Genomic DNA, 7,069 nt, shown 5'->3' with positions numbered 1-7,069 from the left:
TCATTGTCACGTGTTAAAAGAAAACCAAATAGGGTTCTTAGAAAGTCCGTTATCAGTGATGCTGTAGATATTCAAAAATGTTTGGGGGTATTTTCTGCCATGTTTGACAGTTGAAAGCGAGCCAACAAACATGAAGAAATGGCTCAGTGGTATTTTCCTGAAATCATTAGGTCTTTTTTCCTGTTTTTTCTTTTTAAGCATTCCTATGTGCTTTTTAATTTTACATGCAACACCACATACCTTTCTACTGACACACACATGACAACCAACTACAGTTATGTCCATAAGTATCTGTATCCATCTATGCACAACACAGTGGAAAGTCCAGACTTTCAACTTTTATTTCAAGCGGTTTAAGTGTTAACTGTCGAACTGTTTGGGATTATAAATATTTTTATAGTACATATACTGAACAATTAACTGACAAGCAGTTTCGTGGCCAAGGGAAGCCTGTTCCTTCTTTATTCCAGGACAAATGAAGCAGACCGAACCAAAATACACCTATCAGGAAAACTTTATCAGCAAAAACTTAAGGAGTGACCAAATCAACAATCTGGTACATTCTTAGAAAAAAGAATGCACTGGCCCAAGACTAAAATGCCTGAAATACCGCAGAAAGACAACTAAATTGCATGATGAAAGAAGTTGAGAAAAACAACTTCACAGCATCTAATCAAATCAAGAGCACTATATGATCTATGAAGTCAACGATCAAGAGATGCCTTCATGAATGTAAATACACAGGGTTTATGACAAGGTACAAACCACAGGTTATACTGAAGAACAAGATTAATATTTCAGATTTCAGACATAATCAAATTATAGGTTCTTAAAAACTCCAAAAGATCCTAATCACATCTGACCAGATCCTAACTTGTTCTCAAGTATTGCTGTGAGGAACCTAAAGTGTGTGTGTGTTTTTTTAATGTTTGTTTGTTTGTTTTGTTTTTGTTTTTTACTAGGATACATCCTTTAACTGGCACATAAATAAACTGCCCTCATTCAGATACTGAGAAAATATTTTAAATATTTTATGCTTTTATGAACACTGTCAAATGATTTGTCTGTTATTTTGCTGGATTTAGTTTAGTTTTGTTAAATACTCCAAAGAAAATGTGATGTGAACATTGAAATTTATACACATTTCAGCACCTAAAAAATTATACTGCAGACAAAGATAGGCTATGGGCTTAGGTTAAATGGAGGCTCTCACACAGAAAACAGGATATCAGTGGAGAACTGAATTTATGTTTGATGCATCCAGCTGATTGCAAGAGTTAATTCAACTGCAGGATCCTGCTCCAAAGCAAGGGTTGTGTGCTTTCAGTACATGGTACAAATGTGAATGAATATACCTAACTATATAATACACAGATGTTCCTGTTGTCTCTAATCCTGAAGTCAAGGGGGATAAACTTCTTCAAACTCTCCCAACTGTCTGCTCTGTCTTTGGTGTCTTAATAAGGTAATGTTTAAAGATGGTTCACTGTTTAAAGCAGCTGACAAGACTGAGCTATTAGTGGACACACACGCACACACACACACACACACACACACACACACACACACACACACACACACACACACACACACACACACACACAGAGAGAGAGAAAGAGAGAGAGGGACAGATTAATTTCAGATTTTAACATGGTCTGTAAGTTTCTTATATCTGTTTGTCAACACCATATCAAATAATGGAGAGAACAGGAAACCTCACATTTTATAATTTATAAAAAAAAAATTATATATATATATATATATATATATATATATATATATATATATATATATATATATATAGTAGCTGCAATCTTCAATTCCAGCTTATTAATTAATCAAAGACCCAGACAAAGTTTTCATTCATTTGAAAGCCTGACTCTTAGTCTTGTCCATCCTAATTGGGAAAATCAAAAACCTGTTTTATTTGTTATTATCTATCGTCCACCTGGTCCTTACTCAGAGTTTCTGTCTGATTTCTCAGACTTTTTATCTGATTTAGTGCTCAGTTCAGATAAAATAATTATAGTGGGTGATTTTAACATCCATGTAGATGCTGAGAATGACAGCCTCAACACTGCATTTAATCTATTGTTAGATTCAATTGACTTCTCTCAAAATGTAAAGGAGCCCACCCACCACTTTAATCATACTCTGGATCTTGTCCTAACATATGGCATAGAGACTGAAGACTTAACAGTATTCCCTGAAAGCCCCCTCCTGTCTGATCATTTCTTAGTAACATTTACATTTACTTTAATGGATTACAGAGCAGTGGGGAATAAGTTTTATTACAGTAGAAGTCTTTCTGAAAGTGCTGTAACTAAGTTTAAGGATCTAATTCCTTCATTATTATGCTCTTCAGTGCCAACACAGTGCAGAGCAGCTACCTAAACTCTGCTCCCAGTGAGGTTGATTATCTCGTCAATAGTTTTACATCCTCACTGCGTATAACTTTGGATACTGTGGCTCCTCTGAAAAGGAAAGCTTCAAATCAGAAGTGCCTGACTCCGTGGTATAATTCACAAACGCACAGCTTAAAGCAGATAACCCGAAAGCTGGAGAGGGAATGGCGTCTCACTAAATTAGAAGATGCTCATTTAGCCAGGAAAAAGAGTTTGTTGCTCTATAAAAAGCCCTCCGTAAAGCTAGGACATCTTACTATTCATCATTAATTGAAGAAAATAAGAACAACCCCAGGTTTGTTTTCAGCACTGTAGCCAGGCTGACAAAGAGTCAGAGCTCTGTAGAGCCGAGTATTCCTTTCACGTTAACTAGTAGTGACTTCATGGATTTCTTTACAAATAAAATTTTAGACATTAGAGAAAAAATTATTCATAACCATCTCAAAGATTATTCTTCATGTTCGGCTGCTTTCAGCACTGCTGGTATTTGTTTAGACTCTTTTGCTCCAGTTGATCTTTCAGAGTTAACTTCAATAGTTACTTCCTCCAAACCAGCAACATGTTTGTTAGATCCCATTCCTACTAGACTGTTCAAAGAAGTCTTTCCAATTATTGATGCTTCAATCTTAAAAATGATCAATCAGTCTTTATTAGTTGGCTATGTACCACAGACCTTCAAGGTGGCTGTAATTAAACCTCTACTTAAAAAGCCATCACTTGACCCAGCTGTCTTAGCTAATTATAGGCCAATCTCCAACCTTCCTTTTCTCTCAAAGATTCTTGAAAGAGTAGTTGTAAAACAGCTAACTGATCATCTGCAGAGGAACGGTTTATTTGAAGAGTTTCAGTCAGGTTTCAGAATTCATCACAGTACAGAAACAGCATTAGTGAAGGTTACAAATGATCTTCTTACAGCCTCTGACAGTGGACTCATCTCTGTGCTTGTCCTGTTGGACCTCAGTGCAGCTTTTGATACTGTTGACCATAACATTTTATTACAGAGATTAGAGCATACTATAGGTATTAAAGGTACTGCACTGCAGTGGTTTGAATCATATTTATCTAATAGACTCCAATTTGTTCATGTAAATGGGGAGTCTTCTTCACACACTAAGGCTAATTATGGAGTTCCACAGGGTTCTGTGCTAGGACCAATTTTATTTACATTATACATGCTTCCCTTAGGCAGTATTATCAGAAAGCATTGCATGAAGTTTCACTGTTATGCAGATGATACTCAGCTTTACCTATAATGAAGCCAGATGACACACATCAATTAATTAAACTGCAGGAATGTCTTAAAGACATTAAGGCCTGGATGACCTCTAATTTCCTGCTTCTAAATTCAGATAAAACTGAAATTCTTGTACTCGGCCCCACAAATCTTAGAAAGATGGTGTCTAACCAGATACTTACTCTGGATGGCATTACTTTGGCCTCCAGTAACACTGTGAGAAATCTTGGAGTCATTTTTGACCAGGATATGTCCTTCAATGCACATATTAAACAAATATGTAGGACCACTTTTTTGCATTTGTGCAATATTTCTAAAATTAGAAACATCCTTTCTCAGAGTGATGCTGAAAAGCTCATTCATGCATTTATTACTTCTAGGCTGGATTATTGTAATTCATTATTATCAGGCTGTCCTAAAAGCTTCCTGAAAAGCCTTCAGCTGATCCAAAATGCTGCAGCTAGAGTACTGACAGGGACTAGAAAGAGAGAGCAGATTTCTCCCATATTGGCTTCTCTTCATTGGCTCCCTGTTAAATCTAGAATAGAATTTAAAATCCTTCTCCTCACATACAAGGTCTTGAATAATCAGGCCCCATCTTATCTCAAAGACCTCATAGTACCATATCACCCCAATAGAGCACTTCGCTCTCAGACTGCTGGCTTACTTGTGGTTCCTAGGATACTTAAGAGTAGAATGGGAGGCAGAGCCTTCAGCTTTCAGGCCCCTCTTCTGTGGAACCAGCTCCCAGTTTGGATTCGGGAGACAGACACCCTCTCTATTTTTAAGATTAGGCTTAAAACTTTCCTTTTTGATAAAGCTTATAGTTAGGGCTGGATCAGGTGACCCTGAACCATCCCTTAGTTATGCTGCTATAGGCCTAGTCTGCTGGGGGGTTCACATAATGCACTGTTTCTTTTCATTCACCTTATTTACTTTGTTTATACTCCACTCTGCATTTAATCATTAATTGATATTAATCTCTGGCTCTCTTCCACAGCATGTCTTGTTTTCTCTCCCCTCAGCCCAACCGGTCGCGGCAGATGACTGCTCCTCCCTGAGCCTGGTTCTGCTGGAGGTTTCTTCCTGTTAAAAGGGAGTTTTTCCTTTCCTTTGTCGCCAAGTGCTTGCTCATAGGGGGTCGTTTTTGACTGTTGGGTTTTCTCTGTATTATTGGGTCTTTACCCACAATTCAAAGCACCTTGAGGCGACTGTTGTGATTTGACGCTATATAAATAAAATTGAATGAATAAATTGAATAAATTTTTGATCTAAGAAGATAAAAGGCCCCTACTGATCTTCTGTCCTCAATATTAAGTACCTAAAGGACTGAGTAACTTCGGTGTAAACACTCAGAATGCAAAATTGCACTTCACTACACAGCCCATTGCTTTTCTTACATTTTTCAGAAATTAGAGTACCAATACTCAGCAGTAGATACAATAGAACAAGGGAATAACAAGCAAAGGTTTAAGGGAAAAATAAAACAAATTTAACTGTTTGTCATGATCTGCTGAGGCTGGCAGGAGTGAGGACCTCAAAGCAGACACCAAAGACAAGAATAAACTCAAAAACACAGCTTTAATGCTGGAGACTGGATTGTGGACACACAAGGAAGCAAACTAAAACTAACTAACTGACTGAAGACCACAGGACAAGCACAGAAGACAAACACTGACGACAATGACGCGACAGGGACTGACTGGAGCATAGACAATATAAACACACTAGGTAACGAGGGGATAAGGAACACCTGGGAGAGAGACACAGGAGGGAAAGCTGAACACACAACACTAGAACTCAGACAGTACCAAAATAAGACAGGAACTACATGAATGAAAAAACCCAATACAAACTGGAAAACATAACAAGCACTCAATGAAAACAGAAACCAAAAGAACTAAACACAAAATACTGGGCACAGGGCCCAGGATCATGACATTGTTTTAAGTAGTCCATAATTTAAATGAATTTTAAAAGAAAGGAGAAAATTATAAGTGATTTTAGGGACTGACTACTAGCTTCTGATATTTTCAAGGAATGTTTCCCCAATTTATGTTATCATTACACGGCAATGTTAGGGGCACTGGATGTATCACTGAGCAGCCTTACCTCCTCCTCTCCAATTACTACACTGGTGAACATGATGGAGGATCCACTGTCAAATTGCACACACGTATATAAAAATGTTATCTCTTTCCCACCAGTGAGGTGTGGTTCCAAGTCTCAATCACCAGCCTTGAAGCCAGGAATCAGTTCACCGTGGCCTCCGCTTTTGGCTGCTGTCATACACACTTCACCTGCCACTACGGCACCTCCTGCAGGTGGTGGGCGTAGAGGACTCTTTGGGAAGATGGATGGATGTCAAAGGAGAAAAGCACTTATTTAAATAAAATTTTTAAAAAAGTAAAACAAGAGTACAACTCAACAGTGAATATTCACTAACACACTAACACAATGTGTATTTACAATGTAAGACAGGGAGATTAGGCTTGTCAATATCCCTATAATGACTATGTTATTATAATGTAAGTTTGAGAAATAGGTTGCCCTTTCCTCTAAAATAGCTCAAATTTATTCACTACTTAAAATTTTTGTTTACAGTATTTGTCTCCCCTTTACTTTAAAATTGCTACCCCCTTGTTCTACTATATTAACAGGTAAGCAATTTTAGATGCTGAAAACTACACCTGAAGTCCAGCAACATTACATGGAAAATTTGGGAAAGTTACTACTTTATGATGAATATGCAAATAGTCTGTATCAGTTCTTCAAAGATACAGAGTGAAAAAGAAATCTTTGTACCTAATAAAACACAAACAAGGACAAAACAAAGAGTACTATAGACTGACGTCCCTCCCAGAGTGTCAATCTAAAATAAGGTGCAGCACCCAGTATGGTTCATTCAGACCACCTTTTCAGACATTATCACCTGACTTGCAGTCAACATGTCACTGACATGAACAATCCTTTGACTAATACATTGTAAATGTACATATTGTGTAGAACCAGCGTTCTATCTTATAGAATCTGCTCAGTGTCACAGAACCCTAGTAGAACAGCAAGAGGCTGTGCAGGCTTGATGGAAGACTGGAGGCAGATTCCCCCTGTTTACATTGAGTAAAAGCAGCTTAGAAGTCAGATTCACTGGAAAGATGGAAGACTATCTTGTTGTACTCCACCTTGTCAAAGCAGGAAGAGAAGAGATTAGTGGAGCCAGAAATTGGCCAACATATACAGGTAGATCTGCTATGTCTCCACAGCTGCCAGAGTTTTTTTTTCTTTTCTTTTGTTAGCGCCTGCCTGTTCTGTAATTTTATTAACAGAAATGCTGAGAGCTATATATTTCATTAAGATTTCTGATGCTACATTTCATAGGGGTGGCTGTAGCTCAAGAGGAGGTCACATATTAATCGGAAGGTTGACAGTT

The sequence above is a fragment of the Archocentrus centrarchus genome, chromosome 10 (assembly GCF_007364275.1).
Source record: "Archocentrus centrarchus isolate MPI-CPG fArcCen1 chromosome 10, fArcCen1, whole genome shotgun sequence".
In the NCBI taxonomy this organism is placed as follows: domain Eukaryota; kingdom Metazoa; phylum Chordata; class Actinopteri; order Cichliformes; family Cichlidae; genus Archocentrus; species Archocentrus centrarchus.
Note: the sequence above shows the minus strand (reverse complement) of the source record.